At 64.4% G+C, this 9,951-nt stretch overlaps 1 long non-coding RNA gene across 1 annotated transcript; it reads left to right on the plus strand.

Moving 5' to 3' along the window:
• Positions 1 to 828: 828 nt before the first annotated feature.
• Positions 829 to 2,703, plus strand: LOC308186765. Its single transcript, XR_013944281.1, has 4 exons — positions 829 to 996; positions 1,469 to 1,588; positions 2,097 to 2,177; positions 2,592 to 2,703. It is a non-coding gene; the product is annotated as an uncharacterized lncRNA (long non-coding RNA).
• Positions 2,704 to 9,951: the final 7,248 nt, after the last annotated feature.

Here is a 9,951-nt window from a genome sequence, read left to right on the forward strand (position 1 = left end):
GTGCCTGTCTTCTCAAACTGAATGATGACAAAGCTAAACGTGCATAGTGGTTACAGCTTCTGCAAACTTTGTGAATATGCCCGGAAATACTATACTTGAGTGATAAACTGACCTTTGGAATGATGTTTCAGCACTGTATTGTGACAGCCCTATCGCTGTCGTGACCTGGAACTGTGCATCTCTTTGCAAACCTTAGGTGCATGTTATCACGAGCTTGTCTTTCTTTCTGTCTTCAGAAAAAGCGCAGTGAGATTCCCTGCTACTGGGAGAAGCAGCCAGTAGGCTGTCAGAAAGCCAACTGTGCTTTTCATCACGCAAAGGGACGTTACATCGATGGAGTCTTCGTTAGAGTGAGTTTAGGTCCTTTTTCTTTAAGTATTGAGGAATTAATTTTGAATATTCCTTAGTGGGTGCCAATACTGTAGGAGACATCAGGTACCCGTTCATTTGTGAGTGCAGGAAAAGGTCTGCAGTCCTAGGTGGTCAGCTAAACCGAGTGTCCTGCTGGTGTACTGCTGGTATTTGTTTTCTGCTTTCATGCTCAGCTTCTCTCTGCTTTGTGTGATATTTGCCTTGCAGTTTGCTTTCTGTTGTTTCATCTTCTGCTGGGTGGCAGGGAGATGTGTTGTTGTTTGAAGGCAAGTCATTGTTCACGGTGTAAACAGTGGCGGGATGGGCAAAAGGAGATGCTGCATTCATTGCCTGTGCAGGTTATCTGCCTTACCTACCAATGCTCTTCGTGCATTGTGGCCAAAGTTTTAAACTGCCATGTTACTGATGATCCTCCTCTTCCTCTAGCTACACTGCCAAGTGTATCAAATCACGATGATTTGAAAGTGGCTCAGATGTCACTGCAGCAAAACAAACTTTCTGTCCAGTCCAATGCCTCTCCATAGCTAAGGGGGGTGACGAAAGTGGAAAACTCGGAAAATGTCCCAAGCCCTACACACCCTCCAGTTGTAATCAATGCTGCAGATGATGATGAAGATGACGATGGTGAGCATGCTTTGGTTCTTGGAAGGACTTTGTGCTGTAAATGAATGTATAAATCACAGATGAGCTGAGGTCTGACTAGCGATAGGGCAGGCAGTCTGGTCAGCTCGCTGGTGGCTTTGTCTGGCGGTCAGTGGACAGAACCTGAAATGCTGGAGGAAAGCTTAGAACCACTCTTGGCTTTAGCTGGTCTGTTGTGTAAAGCTCTATGTGAAAGTAGGAGGGAAATTCCTTTTTCTTCTGTCTGAAGAGTAATATGTTGTGTAGTAGTTAAAGCTGCAGAGAGAATCTAGAGTCCGAGATGTTTTGTCCTAGTGTAGTCTCCTTACGAGTTCATCAGGTCAGCGTAGCTGTATTAAAAAAAAAGAAAAAAAAAGCTTTTTTATATGAGCCATGGACTGGAGTGTCATCGCATGAGCTACATAATCATGAACAATCTGGTCTATGCATAGCTGAACAGATTTTTCCCCTTCAGACCAGCTTTCTGAGGCAGGAGAAGAAACTAAAACTCCCATCCAGCAACCAGCTGAGGAAGGCCAAAATGGATTACGGATGATTTCCACTCGGAAAGCCAGTGCTACTACTGCTAAGCAAGGTATTCCGGCACCTGTAGTAGGATAAATCGGAAGGAGAACTTGCCAATGAACTCGAAAGCAATGTGGCGTAAAAACACAACAGAATGTAGGGGTGCTGAATGGACTCGGTTATTTCCATGATCTCATTTCTCCCTAATAGCATCATGTGCCCATTGGGTCAGAAAGTTGAACTGCTTTTCTTTCCTTTTGGAGAACAAAACAGGGCCACAGCATGGAGTTTAAATGGCTGCACGTGCAGCCTGGCAACCACTGTTGAAAGCCATATCTAACGATAGAGGGATCTAATATCGTGTCAATGGATTAAAATTAAAACTACAATTTTTACCCTGAAGGGGGAAAGGAGGGGCAAAATGCCATTGATTCTACGGTTCTTTCAGTTGTGAGGAGTGTTGACGGGGTTTATTGTAAATGCTTCTGAAAGTTCCTGAGCACTAAGAAGCCTGAGGATCTGTGGTCCTCAGTGAGTGCCTCTAAGCCTTAGTCTCATTAAGTGTTTTCTGTTTTCAGAGGACGGTCTGAATTTTGGAATAAAAACACTTGAAGAAATCAAATCGCAGAAAATGAAGGAAAAAACTAAGAGACACGGTGGTGAGTTAATATTCCCTACTTTCTTACCCTGTTCACCTTCATCCCGTTTGACGTTCTTTTTTAAAAAAGAAATTCTTCCAGTAATACCGGGTAGCTGGCTATGCTTTGGTGAATCCAACTATTTGCCAAAGAAGTGAAATTTGATTGGCTTCAGAATGGCAGGTGATGGTGGCTGGGAGCTGCTTGAGGGAGAGACTTCCATTTTTAGCTGGGGGCATCGAGCAACCTGATTCTCAGCCAGCTGGTATTCTAGATGGGAATTGCAAGGGCAACCAGAGGCAAATTAGTCACCTCTCTTATTTACATGCTCTGGTCACTGTATGTTTGACAGTAACGGATAATTAAAGTTCTGTGTTCTTTGCGATAGTTTGTTATGTTTGGTAAACTTCCTTATGTTTTGCTTGCTCTGAACAGAAGGTCCTTCAAGATCTTCTCTTCCTCCCGTCGATTCTATGATTTTTCCTGCTCCGGAAAAGGAAAATGTCCGGGCAGGGGTGAGAACTGTGACGCCGTCTACAGAGGAAGGTAATAATTAATGCTTTTGTTTTGATTTCATTCCTCCTAAACTGGAAGGTTAAAACAGGAGCTCCGGAGCTCCCGGGGTCCCGCCAGGGGTCACCGGGGTGGGTCCTCGGGGGCACCTGGGGGCTTGCCGGGGGTCACCGGGGTTTGTACTCGGGGGCGCCTGGGGCTTGCCGGGGGTCACCGGGGTGGGTGCTCGGGGGCGCCTGGGGTCCCGGCGGGGGTCACCGGGGTGGGTCCTCGGGGGCGCCCGGGGGCTTGCCCGTGGTTACTGGGGTGGGTCCTAGGGGGCGCCCGGGGTTTTCCAGGGGTCACCGGTATGGGTCCTTGGGGGTGCCCGGGGGCTTGCCGGGGGTCACCGGGGTGGGTCCTCGGGGACGCACGTGGGCTTGCCGCGGGTCACCAGCGTGGATCCAAGGGGGTGCCCGGGTGCTTGCCGGGGGTCACCGGGGTGGGTCATTGGAGGCGGCCGGGGGCTTGCCGGGGGTCACCGGGGTGGGTCCTCGGGGGCGCCCATGGTCCCGCCGGGGGTCACCGGGGTGGGTCCTCGGAGACGCCCGGGGGCTTGCCATAGGTCACCGGGGAGGGTACTCGGGGGCGCCCAGGGTCCCGCCGGGGTTTACCGGAGTGGGTCCTAGGGGGCACCTGGGGCTTGGCGGGGCTCACCGGGGTGGGTCCTCAGAGGCGCCCGGGGGCTTGGCGGGGGTCACCGGGGAGGGTCCTCGGAGGCGCCCGGGGGCTTGCCGGGGGTCACCGGGATTGGGTCCTCGGGGGCGCCCGGGGGCTTGCCGGGGGTCACCGGGGTGGGTCCTCGGGGCTCCTGGGGTGCCGCCGGGGGTCACCGGGGTGCGTCCTTGGGGGCTCCCGGGGGCCTGCCGGGGGTCACCGGGGTGGGTCCTCGGGGGCTCTCGGGGCCTTGTCGGCGGTCACCGGGGTATGTCCTCGGGGGCGCCCCGGGGCTTGTTGGGGGTCTCCGGGGTGGGTCCTCGGGGGCACCAGGGGTCCCTCCGGGGGTCACCGGGGTGGGTCCTCGGGGGCGCCAGGGGTCCCTCCGGGGGTCACCGGGGTGGGTCCTCGGGGGCGCCCGGGGACTTGCCATGGGTCACCGGGGTGGGTCCTCCGGGGCGCCCAGGGTCCCGCCGGGGGTCACCGGGGTGGGTCCTCGGGGGCGCCCGGGGTCCCTCCGGGGGTCACCTGGATAGGTCCTCAGGGGCGCCTGGGGTTTGCCGGGGGTCACCAGGGTAGGTCCTCTGGGGCGTCCGGGTGCTTGCCGGGGGTCACCGGGGTGGGTCCTCGGGGGCGCCCGGGGGATTGCCGGGGGTAACCGGGGTGGGTCCACAGAGGTGCCCGGGGGCTTGCCGGGGGTCACCGGGGTGGGTCCTCGGGGGTGCCCAGGGTCCCACCAGATGTCAGCAGGAGTGGGTCCTCGGGGGCGCTCGCGGTCCCGCCGGGGGTCACCGGGGTTGGTATTCGGCGGCGCCTGGGGGCTTGCCGGGGGTGACTGGGGTGGGTCCTCGGGGGCCCCCGGGGTCCCACCGGGGGTCACCGGGGTGGGTCCTCGGGGGCACCCGGGGCTTGCCGGGGGTCACCGGGGTGGGTCCTCGGGGGCGCCCGGGGGCTTGCCGGGGGTCACCGGGGTGGGTCCTCGGGGCTCCTGGGGTGCCGCCGGGGGTCACCGGGGTGCGTCCTTGGGGGCTCCCGGGGGCCTGCCGGGGGTCACCGGGGTGGGTCCTCGGGGGCTCTCGGGGCCTTGTCGGCGGTCACCGGGGTATGTCCTCGGGGGCGCCCCGGGGCTTGTTGGGGGTCTCCGGGGTGGGTCCTCGGGGGCACCAGGGGTCCCTCCGGGGGTCACCGGGGTGGGTCCTCGGGGGCGCCAGGGGTCCCTCCGGGGGTCACCGGGGTGGGTCCTCGGGGGCGCCCGGGGACTTGCCATGGGTCACCGGGGTGGGTCCTCCGGGGCGCCCAGGGTCCCGCCGGGGGTCACCGGGGTGGGTCCTCGGGGGCGCCCGGGGTCCCTCCGGGGGTCACCTGGATAGGTCCTCAGGGGCGCCTGGGGTTTGCCGGGGGTCACCAGGGTAGGTCCTCTGGGGCGTCCGGGTGCTTGCCGGGGGTCACCGGGGTGGGTCCTCGGGGGCGCCCGGGGGATTGCCGGGGGTAACCGGGGTGGGTCCACAGAGGTGCCCGGGGGCTTGCCGGGGGTCACCGGGGTGGGTCCTCGGGGGTGCCCAGGGTCCCACCAGATGTCAGCAGGAGTGGGTCCTCGGGGGCGCTCGCGGTCCCGCCGGGGGTCACCGGGGTTGGTATTCGGCGGCGCCTGGGGGCTTGCTGGGGGTGACTGGGGTGGGTCCTCGGGGGCCCCCGGGGTCCCACCGGGGGTCACCGGGGTGGGTCCTCGGGGGCACCCGGGGCTTGCCGGGGGTCACCGGGGTGGGTCCTCGGGGGCGCCCGGGGGCTTCCCGGGGGTCACGGGGGTGGATCATCCGGGGCGCCCGGGGGCTTCCCGGGTGTCACCGGGGTGGGTCCTCAGGGGCTCCCGGGGTCCCACCAGGGTTCACTGGGGTGGGTCCTTGGGGGCGCCCGGGGCTTGCCGGGGGTCACCGGGGTGGGTCCTCGGGGGCACCTGGGGGCTTGCCGTGGGTCACTGGGGTGGGTTCTCGGGGGCTCCCAGGGGCTTGCTGGGGGTCAGCGGGGTGGGTCCTCGGGGGCGCCCAGGGTCCCACCAGATGTCAGCGGGGGAGGGTCCTCCGGGGCGCTCGGGGTCCCACCGGGGGTCACTGGGGTTGGTACTCGGGTTCGCCTGGGGGCTTGGGGGGTGACTGTGGTGGGTCCTCGGGGGCGCCCGGGGTCCCACCGGGGGTCACCAGGGTGGGTCCTTGGGGTCACCGGGGTCCCGCCGGGGGTCACTGGGGTGAGTCCTCGGAGGCGCCCAGGGGCTTCAAGGGGGTCACTGGGGTGGGCCCTCGGGGGCGCCCGGAGGCTTGCCAGGGGTCAACGGGGTGGGTCCTCGGGGGCGCCCGGGGTCCCGCCGGGGGTCTCCAGGGTGGGTACTCGGGGGCGCCCGGGGGCTTGCCATAGGTCACCGGGGAGGGTCCTCGGGGGCGCCCGGGGGCTTGCCAGGGGTCACCGGGGAGGGTACTCGGGGTCGCCCGGGGGCTTGCCGGTGGTCACTGGTGTGGGTCGACGGGGGCGCCTGGGGTCCCGCCGGGGGTCACCGGGGTGGGTCCTCGGAGGCAGCTGGGGGTTTGCAGGGGGTCACCGGGGTGGGTCCTCTAAGGCGCCCGGGGGCTTGGCGGGGGTCACCGGAGTGGGTCCTCGGGGGCGCCCGGGGGCCTGCCGGGGGTCACCGGGGTGGGTCCTCGGGGGCGCCCGGGGGCTTGCCCGTGGTTACCGGGGTGGGTTCTAGGGGGCGCCCGCGGGCATGTCGGGGGTCCCCGGGGTGGGTCCTCGGGGGCACCCAGGGGCTTGTCGGGGGTCTCCGGGGTGGGTCCTCGGAGGCGCCAGGGGTCCCTCCGGGGGTCACCTTGTTGGGTCCTCGGGGGCGCCCGGGGACTTGCCATGGGTCACCGGGGTGGGTCCTCCGGGGCGCCCAGGGTCCCGCCGGGGGTCACCGGTGTGGGTCCTCGGGGGCGCCCGGGGTCCCTCCGGGGGTCACCGGGATAGGTCCTCAGGGGCGCCCGGGGTTTGCCGGGGGTCACCAGGGTAGGTCCTCTGGGGCGTCCAGGGGCTTGCCGGGGGTCACTGGGATGGGTCCTCGGGGACGCCCGGGGGATTGCCGGGGGTAACCGGGGTGGGCCCACGGAGGTGCCCGGGGGCTTGCCTGGGGTCACCGGGGTGGTTCCCGGTGACTCCAGAGAATCCACTGGCACCACTGGGGACCCACCCCGGTGACCCCAGAGAGTCCACTGGCAGCACTGGGGACCCACCCCGGACACTCCAGAGAGTCTACAGGCACCACTGCGGACCCACCCCGGTGACTCCAGAGAGACATCTGGAACCTATGTGGACCCACCCCGGTGACTCCAGAGAGTCCACTTGCACCACTGGGGACCCACCCATGTGACCCCAGAGAGTGCACTGGCACCACAGGGTACCCACCCCGTTTACTCCAGAGAGTCCACTGGCACCTCTGGGGACCCACCCCGGTGACTCCAGAGAGTCCACTGGCACCACGGGGGACCCACCCTGGTGACAAAAGAGAGTGCACTAGCACCAAAGGGGACCCACCCCGGTGACTTCAGAGAGTCCACTTGCACCACTGGGGACCCACCCCGGTGGCTCCAGAGAGTCCACTTGCACCACTGGGGACCCACCCAGGTCACTCCAGAGAGTCCACTTGCGTCACGAGGGACGCACCCCGGTGACTCCAGACAGTCCATTGGCACCACTGGGGACCCACCGTGTTGACTCCAGAGAGTCCACTGGCACCACTGGGGACCCACCACGGTGACTCCAGAGAGTCCACTGCCACCACTTGGGACCCACCCCGGTGACTTCAGAGAATCCACTTGAACCACTGGGGACCGGCCACGGTGACTCCAGAGAGTCGACTGGCACCACTGCGGACCCACCCCGGTGACTCCAGAGAGTCCACTTGCACCACTGGGGACCCACCCAGGTGACTCCAGAGAGTCCACTTGCATCACGATGGACCCACACAGGTGACTCCAGAGAGTCCAGTTGCATCACGAGGGACCCACCCTGTTGACTCCAGAGAGTCTCCTGGCACCACTGGGGACCCACCCCGGTGACAAAAGAGAGTCCAGTTACATCACTGTGGACCCACCCCGCTGACTCCAGAGAGTCCACTGGCAGAACTGGGGACCCACCCTGGTGACTCCACTGGCACTACTAGCACCACTGGAGACCCACCCCGGTGACTCCAGAGAGTCCATTTGCACCACTGGGGACCCACCCCGGTGACTCCAGAGAGTCCATTTGCACCACTGGGGACCCACCCCGGTGACTCCAGAGAGTCCACTGGCACCACCGGGGACCCAGCCTGGTGGCTCCAGAGAGTGCACTGGCGCCACAGGAGACCCACTCCGGTGACTCCAGAGAGTGCACTGGCGCCACCGGGGACCCTCCCTGGCGACTCCAGAGAGTGCACTTGCGCAACTGGGGACGTACAACGGTGACTCCAGAGAGTGCACTGGCACCACTGGGGACGCACCGCCGTGACTCCAGAGCGTGCACTGGCGCCATTGGGTACGCACCGCCGTGACTCCAGAGAGTGCACTGGTACCACAGGGGATGCACCCGGGCGACTCCAGAGAGTGCACTGGCACCACCGGGGATGCACCCCTGGCGACTCCAGAGAGTGCACTGGCACCACCGGAGATGCACTCCGGTGACTCCAGAGAGTGCACTGGCACCACTGGGGATGCACCCCGGAGACTCCAAAGAGTGCAGTGGCATCACCGGGGATGCACCCGGGTGACTCCAGAGAGTGCACTGGCGCCACCGGGGACCCACCCAGGTGACTCCAGAGAGTGCACTGGCACCACCGGGGACCCTCCCTGGCGACTCCAGGGAGTGCACTGGTGCCCCTGGGGACCCACCCCGGCGACTCCAGAGAGTGCACTGGCACCCCTTGGGACGCACCCCGGTGACTCCAGAGGGTGCACTGGCGCCACTGGGGACGCACCGCGGTGACTCCAGAGAGTGCACTGGCTCCACTGGGGACGCACCCCGGTGACTCCAGAGAGTGCCCTGGCGTTACTGGGGACGCACCGCGGTGAGTCCAGAGTGTGCCCTGGCGCCACTGGGGACGCAGCGCCGTGACTCCAGAGAGTGCCCTGGCGCCACTGGGGACGCAGCGCTGTGACTCCAGAGAGTGCCCTGGCGACACTGGGGACGCACCCCGGTGACTCCAGAGAGTGCCCTGGCGCCACCGGGGATGCACCCGGGCGACTCCAGAGAGTGCACTGGCGCCACTGGGGACGCACCGCGGTGAGTCCAGAGAGTGCACTGGCGCCCCTGGGGACGCACACCGGTGACTGCAGAGAGTGCACTGGCACCACCGGGGATGCACCCCGGTGACTCCAGAGAGTACACTGGCGCCACCGGGGACCCAGCCCGGTGACTCTGGAGAGTGCACTGGTGCCACTGGGGACGCACTCCGGTGACTCCAGAGAGTGCACTGGCGCCCCTGGGGACGCACACCAGTGACTCCAGAGAGTGCACTGGCACCACCGGGGATGCACCCTGGTGACTCCAGAGAGTGCACTGGCACCACCGGGGATGCACCCGGGCGACTCCAGAGAGTGCACTGGCAAAACCGGGGACCCACCCCGGTCATTCCAGAGAGTGCACTGGGGCCACCGGGGACCCACCCCGGTGACTCCAGAGAGTGCACTGGCGCCCCTGGGGACCCACTCCGGTGATTCCAGAGAGTGCACTGGCGCCACTGGGGACCCAGCCTTGTGACTCCAGAGAGTGCACTGGCACCACCGGGGACTGACCCCGGTGACTACAGAGAGTGCACTGGCGCCACCGGGGACCCTCCCTGGCGATTCCAGAGAGTGCACTTGCGCAACTGGGGACGTACAACGGTGACTCCAGAGAGTGCACTGGCACCACTGGGGACGCACCGCCGTGACTCCAGAGCGTGCACTGGCGCCATTGGGTACGCACCGCCGTGACTCCAGAGAGTGCACTGGTACCACAGGGGATGCACCCGGGCGACTCCAAAGAGTGCACTGGCACCACCGGTGTTGTACCCTGGCGACTCCAGAGAGTGCACTGGCGCCCCTTGGGACGCACCCCGGTGACTCCAGAGGGTGCACTGGCGCCACTGGGGACGCACCACGGTGACTCCAGAGAGTGCACTGGCGCCACTGGGGACGCACCGCCGTAACTCCAGAGAGTGCCCTGGCGACACTGGGGACGCACCCCGGTGACTCCAGAGAGTGCCCTGGCGCCACCGGGGATGCACCCGGGCGACTCCAGAGAGTGCACTGGCGCCACTGGGGACGCTCCGCGGTGAGTCCAGAGAGTGCACTGGCGCCCCTGGGGACGCACACCGGTGACTGCAGAGAGTGCACTGGCACCGCCGGGGATGCACCCCGGTGACTCCAGAGAGTGCACTGGCGCCACCGGGGACCCAGCCCGGTGACTCTGGAGAGTGCACTGGTGCCACTGGGGACGCACCCCGGTGACTCCAGAGCGTGCACTGGCACCAGTGGGGACGCACCGCCGTGACACCAGAGCGTGCACTGGCTCCACTTGGGACGCACCGCCGTGACTCCAGAGA

This window comes from Anser brachyrhynchus, assembly GCF_964034855.1.
Source record: "Anser brachyrhynchus genome assembly, contig: SCAFFOLD_43, whole genome shotgun sequence".
NCBI classification, from domain to species: Eukaryota; Metazoa; Chordata; class Aves; order Anseriformes; family Anatidae; genus Anser; species Anser brachyrhynchus.